Here is a 20,157-nt window from a genome sequence, read left to right on the forward strand (position 1 = left end):
TCCATCTGGGCACTTGTGGCACCCTGGCAGACGCAGCTCCGCCAGCCTCCCATCCTGTCCTCTGCTGGAGCTCTCATTACACTTGATTGTCCGCTGTGCCCTGAATTCCAGAACCTGGCAAAACCCTCCTTCCCTGTAACCCCAGGCACTTGGGTTTCTTGCTGGGATCCCCATGGGATGTTGTCTGGCCTTCCCCCTTGACCTTTATATGTGCTGCAGGGCTGGGTCACTGTCTGCCAGGCTCACTAACACAGTCCAGACATCAATTCCAGGAATCCTGAGTTTTCCTTGTGAGGAGTCATTTCTGACGCTCAGGAGGAGTGCTGCGTCCAGGCGCCAACAGGCTTCTTCCAAGTGTTGTTGGGTCAGGATTCACCTTATTTCATTTTTTTTTAAGGATTTATTTATTTATGCATACAAGAACAGGGGCACAGGCCAGAGGTGTGGGCGGTGAGAGGATTCACCAGAGACAGAGAAGGGAACAGAAGAGGCAGATGTACTGAAATACACTGCTGAGGGGAGCAGGGGCAAGTCAAAAGAGGTCTGCTGTGCCATGTGGGTTGCTCCTTGGCCAACCAGGGGATCGAACCCATGCTGCAGAGGCTGCGGACAGCTTCATAGGTTGTGTCTTAACCCCTTGCGCCACCAGGGAGGCCCAGCCTTTATTTAATTTTTTAACGCTTTCTTCCTTGCCATCTACCTCGGTGAAACAGGAATCCTTATTTTCAATTTCAATATTTAGGCATGGTGGTCAGGTGGAAAGAGCCCTGCATCAGCAAGTAGCAACTGTGTTCTGATTGTTTCCCACTTGCTGGTGAATTCAGATAAGTACCTCAGGCGTCTCCTAAAATGGACATGATAACATCTTCCCTTTGAAGGTGGACTATGCTAGATGATATCCCTAGATACACTTTACCATATCCTGCTAACCTGTGATTCCAATCCAGGGTGACAGTTAGTAAGCCTGCAAGATGAGAACGTTGAAGGAAATCCTTTACTTCTTTATCTCTTATCTCTAAGAATGAAAGACACTTTTCAGTGGCTGGAGACAATACCTCCCCCTTGCTTGATAGTTGTTTGCAGTGACTGTGTTAGTAGGAGTTTGAATTTGGGAAGAAATAAGGGTTCCTAACAAAGAAGGTATTTCTGGGCAGACAGAGGCTTTGAAGGATAAGTCTTGTCACATGACAATGTTGGGGTGCAGTTTTAATCTTACTAAAGACAGAGGTTATCTTAGTTAAAGGGCCAGTGACCTGATTATCTCCATGAGTAATACTAAAGCTATACTTCTGTGTTAAGTGCCTGATTCTGTCTCGGCAAGATGTGTATGACAGACTACATTTCCAGCTGCTCAGGGAAGGATGACATTTGGGTGAGGTCAAAGCCATTTTGATTGCCTTGGGTTGAACTCTCTGGATTTGAGAGGGAACCCTATGGAATAGTGACTGGAAGAGGGAGTCAAAAAAATCTGAAAGAGCTCTCGAAAATTTAACAGGAGTGCCAAGCTCCTTTGTTCTTTGTGTTGGGAGGTCTGTGTTTTCTGGATGAATTCTTGCGTGTGGCTAGCACTCAGTTTCCTGTTTTTAGTCTCTGCCACACCTTCCTGAAGTCTCAATATGACCAGACCACATACTGGGATTTCTGTTGGTATCTCTTTAGAAGGTGACAGTGATCTCTGACCTCATCACTGAAGTCCTGCTGTCTCTCTGGAGAGGAGAGGAGCTAATTTCTCTGAGCCTAGTCTGTTGTCCTGATTGCTGAGGTTGCACGGGCAATCTGATTTCCATTTAAGGCACAAGGTTGTTTTAGGCATGAGCAGTGTATACTTTTATCCCAGGTCTCTATTGGAGACTCTTAATTATACTCTCCCGCTCCTCTGTTGATCAGAGGATGCTCCTGACAGCAGGGTCATTTGCAATAGGTGGAAATAAGAGTGGACCAGATGACCTGTCTTCACCGTGTACCTGTCCTTTCAGAATCTGATCTTAGGCATTCCTGATCTTACATTTTTTGAGTGAATATGCAGATGGATTGTTAGTGATAGTCTGTGGAACATTCTCTGAATATTTTGTGCTTTTGGAAAAACCAAGGACCCACAAACATTGGATTTATGTATTATCTATTATGTCTCCTATTATGTAGAGTACCTAGTAATTCTTAGCCCCCATTGTTTTCATGGGTGGACTTAATTATGTTTATCACATGTGGCAGTAGCCCAGCCATTTTTGCATAAACCAGACCATCTGTGGAAGCTAGCCATGCAGGAGGGTGTGTTTGATGGGAACATTCTGGGTAAGGTCCTCAGTGGACCCCCAGAGCCCCAAGTTCCATTCTTGCCACTAAAGTGCTGATTGTCTCACTTTGTAATCTCAACTAGTATTATGAAACAAGTAGCTTAAAAACAACACACTCAAAAACAGCAAAGTATGTTAAGAAAAAAAAAAAAACCTAACAAAAACAATATTGAGGCAGCAGCTGTTCCAACCCCAAAGGTGGAAAGCTTCCCAGTATGCATTTTTAACACACATTACCATGTGGCAAAAAACAAGAGGAGAGAGGAGTGGGGGGAAGAGAGGATCTTCCTTTTATTTTATTATTTCTTCTGGGCGTGCTCATGCATATACTTAAAATCTGCTTCCGGATGGGATTCCAAAGAGATTTATATTTGGACTATGGTTGCCTTGACAGTAGTTTAGAAATTTCTGCCACTTCCTCAATAGCTGAGTGGCATGATTAAAAGACAGCTGAGGGTGTCCTTGCTTCTGGGAAGGAATTGGTTGAAGCATCTCCTTTTGGCCTTGGTTAGAATCTGGGTGGTGGCTCATCTCAGCAGCTGAGTCCTTGGGGTTTGGTGTGACGTCTGGGCTGTGGGGACGTCAGATATGTATGTGGTCTTCACGTGATGGGCTCTGTGGAAGAACAGGAACTTGAGAGCAAACAGTTCACAGTAAGGCAGATAGGTCAGAGTGCAAGCTCTCTCCTTTGAGTGGTAGTGAGCTCCCTGTTACTGACAGAATTCAACAAGTTTATATGAATTGGCAGGGTCATTGTGGAAGCAACATTTGCATAGACTGGGAGGAGTGGGCTAGGCAACTGTCAAATCTGAGATTCTTTTAGCATATTCACATTTTTCCTTTCCCAGAATCTAGCATTGCTGTTGAGGGGACAGTATGGAGAGGGACTAGCAACATACTTTACTTCTTAGCACACCTGATTCCTCTATTTTATTGAACCCCTCGAACAAAGTGTGTTTCAACATTGGTGACCCTGGATAGTGAATAAGCGACATAGTGGGGTATCTGCTCAGCAGGGCCTGCATGTGGGAACGGTGCCCAGTCTGGGCTGATGGAATCCACCAAGTTGTCCTCTTCTGTCAGGCTTGGCATCACTGCATCTCTTCCTTGGTTTTCAAGAGCTCAGTGTGTCTCTGGGGTGTATCAGAATCAGTTGTGAAACATTCATAAACTTCTCATGGCCCCTCCTCGGCCCTCTCAGTTACGTGGCTCTTTCCCTTTTCCAGGGTCCAGTGATATTGTTTTACTGAGTGTGCTCTGTCCCGTAGGTCTGCTCCCAGGTTGTAGCCAGTAGGAAATAGAAAAGTACATTTTAAAGTGCTAGGACATGAAAAGATTTTGAGTTCATGAGTTAGAAAAGGTTTTCAAATTTAATTGTCAACAGTTTATATCAAATTTCCTGCTTGCATATCTATGCAAATACGATACTTTAATTGTCTTTGTTTCTACAATGTATAATATGTGTTGGAAAGTGGAGTAGGCATTCACTTATTCAGCCATTTATTAGCATCATGCACTCCTTCATGCCAGGAGCTGTGGGTGTCTGCAGGTAGATGGGATGGTGGCGATTCCTGTCATCAAAGAGCACCCTGCCTTCCCAGGGACATGGACACCCCAGCAAGGAACTAAAACATATCGCTTTATGTTCCTGCAACAGCACCTAGCATAGACCATGCACAGCAGAATTATAGCGTGGGATGAGGATATTCACTGTTGTCCACCTTGTTATACTTGAGGACAGATGAGGGATAGAAAGCTTTTGCTGTTTGAGTGCCTGGTGTGGATAAGGTCCAGTGCTACTACTGCTGAGATGGAAAGTCAGAAGGGAGCATCCTGGTCCCTGCTTGTGATGGAGACTCTCCCGCTTGGGCAGGAAACATAGGCAGGTGCACAGGATCGAGCATTCTTACTGACCTAGGTGATGGGGTGTTGGAGGTGTCACATGGAGACGCAGTGTGGTGGGATTAAATCCAGTGGGGGCTGGGAAGGAAGGCAGCTTGAGGAGGTTTCTTGGAAGGATCTGAGCAATGCCCCAAAAGATAAGTAGGAAAAGTGGGCATGGAGCACAGACACTGGGGAGAGCTGGTGATTTGTGGATCTCAGGTGTTTTCTGGTGGGTGGGGGAAGGCAGGAGCCCAGGCTGACGGCTGTCTGGTTGACTCTGCCACCTCTCCAGCATGCCATCTGTTATTTTTAATTTCTTTTTCCCTGTTATATTTTGAAAAAATTTCCAAGTACAAAACCATTGACAGAATAGTTCAATGGATGTCTCTGGACACTTCACCTAGATTCAGTAGAGATAACATTTTGTTACTCTTTCTTCCTCTCTCTGCTATAGATAAATACTACTAACTTTTCTCCCTGAACCACCTGAAAGTAAGATATACACATCATCATACTTCGTTTCTTCATATTTAGTGTGCACCTTTTAGAAAAATATCATTCACCTACACATTACTACCATTATCTCACTCCCCTAGTTGAACACAGATGAAATAATAGTACTGAAGGTAACCAGATTGCCAGTAGTGTCCAGGATGTCCTTTACAGTTTTGTTTTTTTTTAAGATTTATTTATTTATACAAGACCTGGGGTATAGGCCAGACGTGTGGGAGGGTGAAAGGATTCATCAGAGACAGAGCGGGGAACAGAATTAGGCAGACTGACTGAAATACACTGCTGAGGGGAGCAGCGGGCGAGACAGGAGAGGTCTGCTGTGCCGTGTAGGTTGCTCCCTGGCTGGGTGGGGATCGAACTTGTGCTGCAGAGGCTGTGGACAGCTCGCAGTGCGGTGCTTAACGCTTGTGCCACCAGGGAGGCCCCTCCTTTACAGTTTTTTTTTTTTTTTAAAATCCAGGATCCAGTTAGAGAGCGTGTATTATGTCTGCTTTTCATATCCCTCTAGTTGTGTGTTATCTCAGACAACCCCCTTCCTTTTTGTCCTCTATGGTTTTGGCAATTTTGAAGAATCCAGGCACTTTGTCTTATAGAAAACCACAAGATCTCCGTTTATCTGATTGCATTCTCATTGCTTCTTCTGGAGTAAGTGTTTGGGTGAGGATACAACATAGGTGATGTTGTCTTTCTATATGATTATATATAATATTAACATATTCTCTCTCACCTCTATGCCACTTGTGCAAAAAAAAAATTGAACTTCTGCAGGTTACAGTTGTGTGTCTGAACAAATCAAAGCAAATCAAAGATCTTATTTTTTAAAGATTTATTTATTTATTTTTACATAAAAGACCTGGAGTACAGGCCATAGGTGTGGGATGGGGGCCAGTGAGAGGATTCACCAGAGACACAGTGAAGAGCAGAACAGGCAGATCTACTAAAATACACAGCTAAGGGGAGCAGCAGTCCACACAGGAGAGGTCTGCTGTGCCATGTGGGTTAGCTATGATAGTGCTGAGACATAACCCTTAGACCACCAGAGAGGCCCCCAAATCAAAGATGTTTGATCTTTGGTCTTAGTTTAGCAGATGAAAGGTGGGATGAGAGGTAGCGGAATAATTCATACAGCCTGTTAGGAGGTGGTTAGCAGGTGGTAAGTGGAGAGGAGGGCAGGAGCAGAGCCTGAAGAAGAGTGAGGAGCACTGGCAGAGAGGTGGGGGCAGGTGGGATGGCAGCGGTTGTAGGTGATCAGTCTGTCAGAGTCCTGCAGGGTGTCCCCTTCCATTTGCTCAGGTGACTGGCTCTGCAGCTTCAGTCCCGCAGAGCAACTGGGGGAGCATGTGTCTTGAGAGCCTTGTTGCCTGCCTTTGTCAACAGAAATAAGGAACAGAAGAGTGGGTTTCAACATCAGTGTCACTAAGCCAGTTTCTCCCTCTGGAATCTCCTGTTTGAGTGAGTCCTTGCTCCTGATTTCTCGGACCTGCTGTGACTTCTCATGAGGTCCTGAAGGTGGCCTCTGTTTGTTCAGGGCTTAACTCAGTGCTCATGGGTATCTGGAAGACTTGGATTATCAGAAAATTGAATGGACTTTGGAGTTGAGCAAGCCGGACTTAGGGGAAATCATTTCCCTTGTTTTCTCTTCTTTGAGCAGGATATCAGAGAGCTGAATCCTTTTATACTAAGAGTATTTTTTTTTTTTTTTTTTTTGCAGAAAAGATAGCTGAATTTTTCAGTATTCCTTTCTGCTCTCATGGAATGACTGTTCTTACTAGGACCTGCAAATAAAATGTGTTGGCTGAAAAAGTATATCAAAGACTCCCTTGTGAGGGAAGGTGAGCAGGAGAAAGAAGGGAGGGATTGATGGAGAGTAGGTGTGGAAGAGAGAGAGGAGGCAGGAGAGGGGATGAGAGAGAGATGGAGGTGTTAGTGGGCAGACTGAGGGGTGTCCCATGACCCCCAAATTTGCATGCACTAAATGGATTCTGCCATCCCTCCCCCTCACCCCCCATAAAGACAAAGCAAACTCTTAGAGTGAGGAAACTTGAAAACTTGAATAGATTAGTGTGCTCCATGTGTCCCCTCTCTGTCTCTTCAAGTCTTTCATAGCTTTACCTGGCTGCTCGGCTCCACCCCTCACTGGGTGGGAGAGGGAACTGGAACCTCCCCTTTTCATGGAGAATCCTATTGGGGGGTGGGGGGGAAGAAGAAGGAGAAGGTGAGAGGGAAGGGAAGAGGGGAGTGGGGAGAGAGTTGTATTTATACATGTTTGCACAGGTTATCACATAACATTTGTGGTATCCCCTCTGCGGCAAGGGGAAAGAATGAAGTGTTTCAATTTTTTTTTTCTGGTTAAATTACAGTGGTCCCCCTTATCCTTTCAGGGGTGGATGTCTGAAACCAAGATGGTACCAAATCCTATGTAGATATATATGTTTTTCCTATACATAGCTATGATGAAGTTTTATTTATAAGTTAGGCACAGTAAGAGATGAACAATAATAAAAAAATAAAATAAATTATAACCACACTAATAAAAGTTATGTGACTGTGGTCTCAGAATATCTTATTGTAAGTAATATTTCAAAACCCAAGTGGACCTCGGTTAATTGAAACCACAGTAAGTGAAACTGTGGATCTTGGGGGACTGCTGTATTGGCCGGGACAAGTTTTTTTTTTAAAAAATATTTATTTATTTATGCATCCGAGAACTGGGGTACAGACCAGAGTGTGAGGGGTGAGAGGATTCACCAGAGACAGAGTGGGGAGCAGAACAGATGGATCTACTGAAATGCACTGCCAAGGGGAGTAGTGGGTGAGTCAGGAGAGATCTGCTGCGCCATGGCCATGTGGGTCACCTCCTTGGCCTGGGATCAAATTAATGCAGCAGTGGCTGTGCATAGCTTCATAGTGCTGCGTCTTAACCCCTTGTGCCACCAGGGAGGCCCCTGGCCAGGACAAGTTTAATTAAAAAACAAACAAACAAACTCATAAAATCGATAGTACATACTTCATAGACTTATCTTTTACTTGAGGAGCTAAAATATTTTCTAAACTTTTCCATAACAAACTTCCATTTTTCTTATTATTTCATTATAAAGTAATACATGTTCATGTTAATTAAAATTTGAATGTAATTAAGAAGTAGGGGAAATGATTTAGTAGTGCAATGACAAGTGTTGATTTTGGTTTGAGTTCACAAAGATGAGGGATACAGGACTATCCCTTTATCCTCATTTCTTTATAACGACACAGAACTTGCTGATGTCTTGTTTTTCCTTGAGTTAGTTGGAAATTTGCAGCTGTGAAGAAGTACTGCCCACACCCTTTGCCTCATGCCTCATCTGCTTGTAGCCATTCTTTTTCTGTCTTTTGTTTACATTCAGATGACTACTTTTTATTTTATATCAACATCAAGTTCATCCAGGTCCCTATTTCTTTTGTTAAATCTTTTTTTCTGCTCTGCGAGATAGTTTTCTTCCTTTATTTCATTTTATTTCCCCCAATTGTCATTGATGAATCAGTAGTCTGTTTTCCTTTAAAAGAGACATCAGGGCTTAGCTCTTGGAGAAGAATGTTTCTGACTCTGCTTTTCACTTGCTCCCCTTCCACCCCCATGCCCCCTTCAGCCCAGTTCTGAATGCACTGACCTTTCTCCCTGCTGCCAGGATAGACCAAACCCTTTGGAGAGCACCTCCGAGCCTTGTTTCAATTTTAAAAATGAAAAAAGGGGCCTGTATAAAATAAATGAAGATTTTTAACTGAGGTGCTGTGAGGGCCGACGAAAAACACTTTCTAGAGTTGTGCTGCGTGGCTATGCTGTAGGTATATATAACAAATTTCCTGGAGAGGAGGGGACTTTGTCCTTGAGGGTCTTGGTCCAGTAATATGCTTTATCTGATAGGACACAATGGACAGGTTAAGTAACTCCACCAAATAACCCTTTGGGATATCACATGATGTGAAATTGCCAGGTTATGTGAAGCTTGATAGCTGGTGGTTGCCTGGTAGGGGTGAGCTGAGTTTGGAAGAGACCAGAGAGGGCACATGGGTGCCTGCATGCAAGTAGAATGTTTAATGCTAGGCTGAGTGCAGAGGGAAATGTTTGGGAGGGGCTGGGAGTGGCTCTGTTTACATTAAGTAAATACAAACAGGAAACAGTTCTGAAAAAACTCCAAAGTTAAAGTGGTTGTCTGCCTAGGGTGGGACTGATTTGTGCTAGTAGATGACATTCTCTTTTATTCTTTGTCTTGATTTATATGCTTGAGTATGCATTACTTGTGTATTTAAATTTAAACCTACAAAATTTACTAAGAGGCCAAGATATTTGACAGGTAGAAAGTTTGGCTGTTACTGGAAATAATTGATAAACTGATAACTAGACTGGAAATAGATTTGGATCAGACTGTAAAAGAGCCTTGAAATGTGTAAGTTTAGACGGCAGGTGAAATACCAGGTCCATCAGTGGGAGGCTTTCACATATAGTATTGCCCTTTCCTTAGTGCCTGGGGTTACTGTTCCAACTCCCTGTTCCACGTGGGGGGCTGTTTCCTCTGTGTGGGGCAGGGTTGTGCCCTCTTCCACTGCAGGTAGTGTGGCTGCTCCCTCATTCTCTCACCCCATGTTTCTCAAAATGGGGTCTAGGAAAGTTATGGGTCTTCCCATCTGCTGTTTTCTTGTGTATGTTCATTTCAGTGCTGTTGGGTAAAAAATAAATGCAGTTACCTTCTGAACTTTTCAGGGGGCCATCTTAAACAAAACTCAGTCAGTGTCACAGCTTTACTGCCTGTACAATGGGCTGGAAAGAAAAGAACAAGGTGGAAATAGTTTAGAAAAATGCACCGGGGCCAGGTGAAGACTGGATGATCCTGTTAACAGGAGCTGCATCCTGAGTGCCTATTTTGGGCCATGGGTTTGGACAAACAGGTACCAAAACTGAACCAAGGACCCTGACCTCATGGTGTCGATCAACCAGCAATAATACCAAGCGTATCAGATGGTGGTAAGTGCAAACCAGGAGGGGGCCTCCTCGTGCTGGTTGGGAGGATGTGGCTTTAAGGCCTTGCTGGGAAAATCTTTGCCTATAGACATAGAGAATGTATTTTTCACAAATATTGTGAGTGTGCTTTTACATTTATTTTAATTACTTATTTATTGTATACTATAAAATGGGTAAATGGTAAATTTTAAGTTGTGTGTATTTTACCAAAGGAAAGGGAGGGAGCTTGAGAGGCTGACTGCAGTGTATTCAGCAAATGTGAAATCAGCCCTCAGGGCTGGAGTATTGGCTAGTGAAGCAGTGTTAAGAGATGGCGTGGACCACAGGACTTGTGAAGGTGCTGGAACTTCAGTTCCAGCAGGTACCGTTGATGGTGATATTTACCATGGCAGTGCCCACTGCCCCTTCCAAGCCCCTCTGCAGAGCCTCCAAAGAGACAATATTCATGAGCCATTGGGGCCCTTCTGGCAGAGGGGACCCAAGGCGGTGTGGGAAGGGCATGCCTGTGAGGTTGAGAACTGGCAGGCAGGCTCTGTGGCTGAAACAGAGTGGTCAGTGTAAAGAGTCACAGGAGGTTGGGGCCTGAAAGTTTGGGGTCCTGCGGGTCAGGCATTTCTCGCGGAGCAGCCTTTGAAAGTTTTTTGTGTGAGGGCAGTGACACAAGTTGACTTGCTTTTGTGAGGATGGTCCTAACAGCTGCTTGGAGTGTGGGCCAGGACTATGTACGGGAGGATGCAAGGAGGGAGGCCACAGTGACTTCCGCCAAAGTAGAGGTAGAAAGTAGGGTCCTATGTGGGTTATTTTGAAGGTAGAATTGAGCAACTTTGGGGACAGATTGTGTGTGGAGTGCAAGGGAATGAAACCATCACGTGGCACATGGGTAATAGAGCTTGCTGACCTCAGAATCCAACCACAGCCTTGGGCAACTTCAGTTCAGCAGAACAAAACCATCCATCATTTTATTTATTTTTTTAAAGATTTATTTATTTAATCACACAAGAGCTGGGGTGCAGGCCAGAGGTGCAGGGGGTGAGAGTATTCACCAGAGACAGAGTGGGGAGCAGTACAGGCAGATTGACTGAAATACACTGCTGAGGGGAGCAGTGGATGAGTCAGGAGAGGTCTGCTGTGCCATGTGGGTTGCCTCCTTGGCCAGGGATCGCACTCAAGCTCCAGTGGCTGTGGACAGCTTCATAGCGTCTTAACCCCTTGTGCCACCAGGGAGGCCCCATCCATCATATTAGACTAATGTTCACTTGGATATTACTGGTTGTACAGTTTAATTTGTATTTAATTAGTGTACTTTATTCTGTAGTTCTGTAATAGCACAAGTGTTTTGTGAGTACTTATTAGTTGCATATATTTACACAATAATTAATGTCTATGTTGGGGTCCATGGTGTTGCTGTTTCCCTTTAAACAAACCTTCAGAATCTTAAAAAGGCTGAGAAATACTCCCCTGGTCAATGGGGTTAGTCCTGGGCTAGTGGAGGTTTTGGCTCTCTAATGAAGGCTGGCAGGACTCTGGGGAAGGAAAACAGCATTCCAGTTACCACAGTCCCTGGGCACCACCAGGTGGAATATGGAGGTATGTTCTGAGGCATTTGAATATCGACCCAGGATGGTGTTTCCATAGGAGCTGGTTCTAACTCTATAATCTTACTTTTTCTGGTGTGACCCAACTAAAGGACAACCTTGAAAATCCTCCCATGGAATGATCTATAGATTCTGTTGAAACCTCACTAATGTATGTGGTAAAATAAGTAAATAATGCACTGGACTCTTTAATAAAAAGTACCCTTTAAAAGTACCTAAAGGCAGTATTTGTGTAAGCATATGAATTATGACTTCAGGTGTTTAAAGATCTTCCAAAACAACTTAAAAGGAGCTATTAAGAAATATGGTGTATCAATTTTTTTTGAAGATTCATTTATTTATTTATACAAGGACCGGGGTACAGAAACCAGATGTGTGGGAGGGTGAGAGGATTCACCAGAGACAGAGCAGGGCACAGAACAGGCAGACTGAGGAAATGTACTGCTGAGGGGAGCAGTGGGTGCAACAGGAGAGGTCTGCCTCGCCATATGGGACCCTTACAGGCCAACTGGGATCGAACCGGCACTGCAGAGGCTGCGGACAGCTCCACAGCACTGCGCTCAGCCACCTGCGCCACCAGGGGAGGCCCTCAATTTTTTTTTTTTAAAAAAAGATCTCTAGGGCCTCCCCAGTGGCGCAGCGGTTGAGTGCTGGGCTTCGAAGCTGCCGGCAGCCTCTGCAGCGCCGGTTTGATCCCCGGCCACCAGGCGAGGGTCCCACATGGCGCGCAGACCTCTCCTGCCGTGAGAGGCTCTGGTGAATTCTCTCGCCCTCCCGCGCTTCTGACTGTACCAGTGTTTGTATAAATAAATAAATAAATACATAAATCTTTAAAAACAAATCTCTATTTTAAAAAGAGTTGTTTTATTACTATACCTCTGTTGCATAGATTAGTCCTAGTAAGATCTGTTAATATGTAATATTGTATAATCAAAATATAACTATTTAAAATTTTTTAAAATTTATTTTTGTGTAGAAGAACTGGGGTCTATGCCAGCAGTGTGGGGGACGGGGTGAGAGGATTCACCAGAGACAGAATGGGGAGCAGAACAGGCAGATTTTCTGAAATATACTATGGGGAGCAGCTGGCGAGACAGGCGAGGTCTGCTGTGCCATGTGTGGGTTAGCTCCCTGGCCAGGTATTGAACTCCACCCTTAGTGGTGATAGCGCTGAGACTTAACCCCTAGGCCACCAGAGAGGACCCCCAAATATATAAATATTAAATTTTAAATTGATGTAATTTAGTGATTTGCATATGTTGCTGCTACTAGCATGAAGTGCATTATTGCACATTTACCTGATTTGCTAATCCTAATGATACTGGAATTGTCAGGCCTAGTCTCCCAGCCAGGAACGGATCCCAGGCTGCAGGGGCAGTGCTGAGTCCCAGCCACTAGACCCCCATGGGTTGGTGTCTCACAAAGCCACAGCAGGAACTTTGCAGACGCTCAGGCAAGCAAGCGAGAAGAGGCAGGTTTGCTTAGAGAAAGAAAAAGTTTATTGAGGAGAAAAAGAGCAGAAATAAAGTGGGACTCCCAGGCCAGGGAACCAGGCCTGGGAGGGGCAAGGAAGCCAAAGTGGAGTCGTGTCTCAGGGAATATATACCTTCTTTCCCTCATTATTCTAAAGCTCCACCGGTCTCTTTGTGATTGGTTAGTTCTCGGTTATCTCAATTAGCTACTGAGCGGGTGATCTTTACATTCCTTATCTAACAGGTTTGTCTTTCCTCATTTGTTGCACCTTCCCCCTTGTTTGATAGATTTGTCTTTATGGCCCAGTCTCCCAGATGAGTACCCCTGCATTTTAGGGAAGAGAAAGTCAAACATCAGCTATTGAAGAAAAACAGGCTGGCGCCCACTAGTGCTGACCTCTTCTCATCTCCCCCTTGCATAAATATCCCTGCACTCTGACAAAGGGAGGACGGTGATCTACCAGACATGAGTCTGCTGCCCTCCTAATTTGTCCATAAATTAAACCACTCTCTGTTTCCCAAACTCCTCCATCCTTTATCACCTGAAGGAAACCAAGGCCAGTGTTAACACATTCCTCTTGCTGCCCTTTTCTCTGAAGCCTTCCTTAATTCTCCCGAGATCCCCACCTGCACTGTCCTTGAGGCTGCCTAATTCTCCCTAACTTGCCCTCGGATTCATTTCCCCCCTCTACAGTGGAGCACCTAACTGCTGTTAGGACAAAGGACGTCAATCTGATCAGTGACTGCTTCCTGCTGAAAGTGGGCGACGTGGGGAGGAGGTCAGGGCTCCACAGCAGGGCGACGCTCTAAGGGACCTTGAAAGAAGGACAGTGAAGGCTTCGTAGTTTGATGGTCTTCAGGCGAGAGGTGACCTCGATGAAGGCATTGAGGATGTAGGGCCCAAGCAAGAGAAAAAATTTAGTTTAAGAGTGAGGAGGTTTAAGAGTAAGGAGGTCACAAACTCCTTTAACTTCAGCTATCAGCAGGTCTAGGGCTCTGGGGCTTTATATAACCACTGATACTAGGGATTTCAAGGAACATTGTTGGGCTAGTGTCCCAAACACCTGGAGGTGCTGTAGCCAAAATGACAGAATTAGTGAGAACTAGGGCTTTAGTACCATTTTTATCTTTTTGTACAGCAGCTAGGAGAGCCAATTGTGGCTGTGGAGGTTGCTAGATTGGAATTTAGTCACAATTTTTTTCCTAATAGAGGAAGTTAGGAAAACAAAACTAAAAATGTGTAAACAAGTAGCCTTATGGCGAGCAAGGTAGCAATGCTGTAAAGTGTTCTGGCTCAGGCTGGCTATCTGTACTAGTGAGGGGGACAACTGACCAGTAGGTCAGTCCAAAGAATTGGAGTAAAGCAGAGTAAGTGGCCCCTTATTTACCAAAAAGGTGATCTTTATGTCTGCCACTTTTAGGGTCACCCGAGGCTTATCCATATAAACAGTAAACAGGGGAATCTGCTCACCTCTGGGCTTCTTCAGAGAAGGTCTTCTCCTGTACTGGGTTCTTCATAGTCAGAGACAGCTGAGGTCCTCCCATCCTGGCCTGTGGTTTGGGCTGGCCCCCTCCCTCTCTGGAGAGTGGGACAGTCCCTCTTTTCAGTGCCCTGTGCAATGGCACAGAAGGCATGGCCCTGGGAACAGCTTGTTGCAGCTGAAGTGTCCCGGTTGCTGGCCGTGGAAGCAAGCTGGCAGCCCATTAAGAGGTTGAGGTCCCGAATGCCCTAGGGTGCATGGGGCCTTGGATGAGTCTTAAGTGGCAGAGCACTGTGATGGCAACTGCCATCAACTGGGCCCTTTTCTTGCCTCTCTCCCTTTCTTTTAGTCTAGCTAGCCCCCTCCATATTACTGTAGGCCTTGAAGGCCATGTCCAAAAGTGTTAAAAGGATTTTAGGCCCTTGATTTAGTCGCTGGAGCCTGAATCTGATGTCAGAGCAAGGCTGGCTAATGAAAGAGACCGCTAAATTGTCCTTTTCAGGGTCTAGATTACCCATCTTATTTTAAGGACTTTTAAAATATCAACTTTTAATATATTAAAAAAAAAACAACAAAACACAAACACATCTCACTTTACTTGTATTCAGAATTATCAGACCCTGGTTTCCAATCTCTGCATTGTAAGACACCATAATAGCTGTTACACTATCATCTCTTTAGACTACACAACTTGCACAGACACATCTTTCAATTTTTTTAGTTTAGATGACATAAAACTTTAGTTTCCTTACAATAAGGAGCAAAATATAAACCTGACAGTTCAGTAAATAGTTAACAATTTTTTATTACTAAACTTAGCAAAACCTTAGTTTAGCTTTAGTTTTTTCTTTGAACTGGAATTTTAAGTCAACTGCAGAGTTGCCACTGTAACAATTTTATATACCAAGTTTTTTCTTAGGCAAGCACTAGATAGATTGACAAAAGCAAGAAAAAATTAGACACTTAATACCATGAACATTTTTCAGTAACTTGTCCATATATCTTTAGATGTTACCTTGAATTTTGTAATGAAATCTAGTCATTTACTGGGAGAATATATTGTTTTCTCCAAGGGGAAAAGACAAGTAGATCAGTCTTCCTGGAAGGAGACCTTATCAAGAGAGTTTAGATAAAAGCCTAGAAGTAAGTTTGTTTGTTAGCATAGGCCAGGTTAATTATTATTTCCTTTGTATAGCATGAGTAAACACATTTAAACAAAGTAAAGTATTAATACCCAACTAAGGCATGTATGCTTTAAACCATTTAATTTTGAATTAGGTTTTCTTTTTACCACAATTTTAGATCGCGATTTCAAAATTTAGGATCTATAGGTGCCATTTATAATTAATTCTCCAGAGGCAAAAAGCAAGAACAAAGAGATCTCTTGATTTTCATTTAAAATTTTTGGCCATGTGCACTAACTTTAAGAAACAGTTATTTTTACCAATATTTGCAAAGACACTGAGAAACTACAATTTAGTAAATTCCAGTTCCTTAGGAACAATTTTTTTAAGTTTGACACATCCATTTAGCCAAGTTTTTAATATTCTTTTTATATCAAGCAGATTTTTAATAGTATAGAAGTTAGAATCCTTACATAGAACAAGTATCCCATTTTAACCTTACTTAAAACCTAGAGTCCAACCAAGACCACAACAATTTCAAAGTTAAGCAGTTTGTACTAACTTTCTTAGATCAGAAAAGCATTTTGAGTTTGTATTTTTAAGAATTATCATTTGGCTTTACATTGTTTTAGTTTTGTCTCACTGAGACCAAACACATTTTTAAGACAAAAGACAAATATTTTTTCATTTTCAGAACCATGTATGGGGAGGACAGGAGAAGAGGAAGAATAAGATCTTCCTTTACAGTTTGCCTGTTTTCAGACTCTTATTAGAAATTAATTAGTCTTAATAAGAAACTAAACTTTTACAGGTCCAATAAGCAGTTTAGAAGTGTTCACTCAACCAAAAAATCACCTTTTATGGCTCGTTAGTAAGTCCAAAGTCACTCAGCAGTTTTCACCTTAAACAATCTAGACTTTAAGATCAGAAAAACACAGAGAAATAGAATTTTTTCCCTAGAATGAACCAAAACAGTTTTTCAAGGTGGACAAAGGGAGAGTCCAATTCCCCCATAGCTGGAAGGCAGCAGAGACATACCAATGAACTCAACACTGGAGAAAAAGTCCAGGTAGCTGCTTGCTGAGACCAGAGGCAGTCTCCCACCAGCCAGTTGCAGTGGGCCCCTTACTTTTTAGTCCCCAGCATTTTACCTTTTGCCTTGACTGTGACAAAAGACAGTTAGCTGGAGAAGATGCCATTTATGGCCAAATTGGGCTAGTTTTTAAGAATGTAACTTACGGGCATGTCCCATGGAATTGAGATAGAGCATTTTATGGTCTCTGTAGCAATAAAAGAAAAGTACCTGCAATAGCAGCGCAGAGACAAAGCAGGGGCATCCCTGCAGTTAAGTCAGAGGCCCTACCATCCGACCAGGACCATATTCCATGCCCTCTCGACTGGCTCTCAACTCTAGAATGCAGGAGAGATGTCGAGACTTGGGTCTAAGTGACTTACTAAGAGAAGCAACAGGTGAGATAGGAGACCATTGCTCCTGAAAATTGGTCTCAACTTTAGGATGCAGGAGAGAGGCATGCACCTTTGCAAGGCTGCCGAGGAAGCTCCCATCCACAACAAGAAGGCAGGTGCTCAACACCAACTTCTTTTTCCTGGAGGCGTCCCTCCATTTAACTTTGGAGGTCTAACTGTGAGTGATTAACAGTCTCCTCGCATAGAGTCCACTGGAGTTAATTACTCCTTTACCAGTGTGACCGATTCTAAACCTATCTGTCTCCCACCGAACAGAAAGGTGAGGGGTATCAGATTTTGTGGGACCCTACCGGCGACCCCTATCCAGTCTCTTTGCAAAGGACACCCCTTCCAAGCTTCTAGCGAGCTTATTCTCCTCATCTGATGAAAGAGACCCTGAACACACCTGATCAGTAGAGACTCAACACAAGCCACAGACTGAGTCCTGGGACCTGATTTTCAATGATGCCCATTTACCAGACAGCAAAACTGATTTTTTGTTAAGTCATAGCCCTTGAACCGGCAGTAACCCAGAGCCTGATATTTATTTGTCTTAAACTCCCTTTTAGAAAACTGCCATGAGAAAAATTTATAATACCAAAGTATAATTAATTAGCTGGACCTAGGATTTGAGGCAAACCTGTACATACAGCCCTGTCTCCCAGGGGTGTCCCAAGATTTTTATAAGACCATTTTGTACCTTATGTCTTATAAGTTGCCTTGACAGAACCTGAAAGAAGTCTGTCCTATAGGGGAGGGACCAAGAAGGTGACAGTCCTTTTTTTTTTTTTAGACTGTTAGGCCTCCATGACTCTCGCCTAGGTGCCGACCTAGCAGAACGCCTTGTCTGAGCCATCGGATCTCCTGGATGTCCAGGGTTCCAAGGGTCACAGCTTGGTCGTTCTGAGCACCCTCGGAGTGCATGGATGATAGAGAAAAGCAAGGAATGAGTGACAAGAGAATCCTGACATTCCCAGTCAGCAAGTGGGGGATCAGGAAGCCTTGCCAACTGAGAAACCTGTCACCCGAGACTTTAAGAATGGCGGCCTCACGCTAGTCGCTTTTACGGGGCCAACGGGTGCCCATTAATTTTTTCAATCAAATAAAGGACAGCAAAAAAGTTTGTGAAATGTCTACTCCCTGTCTGAAGCCCCACAGGTAACAGAGAAATAAATCAGTTGCATTGCAAGAGAAGAAAGAATGGGGAGGAGAGAAAGCAAGGAAAGATAAGAGGAGCCATTTAAATAATCTTAACAGGGATCTGAGGCCAGGATGGGATTCTGTGTCGGATCTGGTGTGGTGCTTAGTGAGGAATGACTTTCCCAACTGTCACATTGGGACCATTCATCCTCCACTGGGTCTCGACAACTCCTCCTCTGCTGAAGACAAGGGAGGATGGCCCGAGCTGCTGGGAGATCAGCTCCTTATGTGCAGCTCCTGGATGGCCTCTACATGATGTATGTGCTTAGAACTCTTTGGATACCGTAGTCCGTCATATGACGACAACCAGACTTTTATTCTTTGACTGGCAGGTGGGCTAGTCCCCTTACCTGGTCTGGTCACCAGTTTATCCTTACAGGAGGTTTTAAGGCAGTCACTCTTTGGCATTTACCGACTGTCCTATGCCCTTTTTATGGCCTCTTTGATGGCTCCGAGAAAAGGAAAATGTTTAGCAAGAGGAGCTTAGGACAAGATGAAGACAGAGAAAATTTGTGCCTCTCGGCTCACTTACCTTAAATCCCGTGAGATTCCGGATGAGCCCCCAAAGATGATACTGGAATTGTCAGGCCTAGTCTCCCAGCTAGGAATGGATCCCAGGCTACAGGGGCAGTGCTGAGTCCCAGCCACTAGACCACCACGGGTTGGTGTCTCACGAAGCCGCAGCAGGAACTTCGCAGACGCTCAGGCAAGCAAGCGAGAAGAGGCAGGTTTGCTTAGAGAAAGAAAAAGTTTATTGAGGAGAAAAGGAACAGAAATAAAGTGGGACTCCCAGGCCAGGGAACCAGGCCAGGGAGGGGCAAGGAAGCCAAAGTGGAGTCGTGTCTCAGGGAATATATACCTTCTTTCCCTCATTATTCTAAAGCTCTACCAGTCTCTTTGTGATTGGTTAGTTCTCGGTTTTCTCAATCTGCTACTGAGCAGGGGATCTTTACATTCCTTATCTAACAGGTTTGTCTTTCCCCATTTGTTGCACCTTCCCCCTTATTTGATAGATTTACCTTTATGACCCAGTCTCCCAAATGAGCACTCTTGCATTTTAGGGAAGAGAAAGTCAAACATCAGCTATTGAAGAAAAACAGGCTGGCACCCACTGGTCTCAGTACTGACCCCTTCTCATCTCCTCCTTGCATAAATGAGTCAGCTCCCCTAATTAAACCACTCTCTGTTTCCCAAACTCCTCCATCCTTTATCACCTGAAGGAAACCAAGGCCAGCGTTAACACATTCCTCTTGCTGCCCTTTTCTCTGAAGCCTTCCTTAATTCTCCCGAGGTCCCCACCTGCACTGTCCTTGAGGCTGCCTAATTCTCCCTAACTTGCCTTCGGATTCACTAACTATTGTGTCACCACTAACCATCCTTATTCTTGCTTAGGCACAGTGTAGTTATAGACACCCTTTTGGATCTTCTTCATATGTCCTTGACTAATTCCAAATTAAAAATTCCCATAAGTAAAAGAAAACAGTAATTGTAAACTCATGGACACCATCATAATTTGCAAATTGTAGTTTTCCTCACAGTAACATTGTTACAGGGCAACCTGACTGTGAGTCCTCACCTGCGGGCTTAAAAGGGACTTATTAATGCTAAAGTACAGGCACACAGAAAAGGTTAATAAAAAGTTTATTTGCAAGAGAAGGGGAAATGAAGAAATGAATAACTCAGGGAGAAATAGAAGGAGATAAATTCGTGAATGCGTCCTACCAGTTCCGCTGACCTGGCATCTCAATGACCCGCGGTGAGCTGGGGCAAAGCCAAGTGTCGTGAGGCCAAGAGAGTGATCCCCCTGGCCACATGGCTGGTCTTATACCAAGCATCCCAAACATGGCTGCTTAACTCCGCCCTCAGGTCCCAACAACCCTCCCTTTGGTGATCATGGGATTTATAGTTCCCAGTGTCTTGATGGATTTGGTCTGGAGTGGGGGTGGAGTCCACAAAACCTGTATGGAGTTTGCTCAGGACATCCTTTCCCCCTAACAGCATCAGTAATAGTTGAGAAGGATTGGTGCACAGTCCTAAACTGGAAGCCACGATATAATCTGTTCTTATCCGGTCTAGTGAACACTTCACTGTACAGAGTGACTTTGATTAAAAAGTATGTCCCCATGTAGAT

At 44.1% G+C, this 20,157-nt stretch overlaps 1 protein-coding gene across 1 annotated transcript in view; it reads left to right on the forward strand.

The window, feature by feature from the left end:
* Positions 1 to 20,157, forward strand: part of RAB31 (RAB31, member RAS oncogene family) — a 155,079-nt gene that overhangs the window by 1,153 nt on the left and 133,769 nt on the right. The gene's annotated exons all lie outside the window — the stretch shown is intronic.

Source organism: Talpa occidentalis, unplaced genomic scaffold (assembly GCF_014898055.3).
Source record: "Talpa occidentalis isolate TD23 unplaced genomic scaffold, MPIMG_talOcc4v2.1 talOcc4.13, whole genome shotgun sequence".
Taxonomy (NCBI): Eukaryota; Metazoa; Chordata; class Mammalia; order Eulipotyphla; family Talpidae; genus Talpa; species Talpa occidentalis.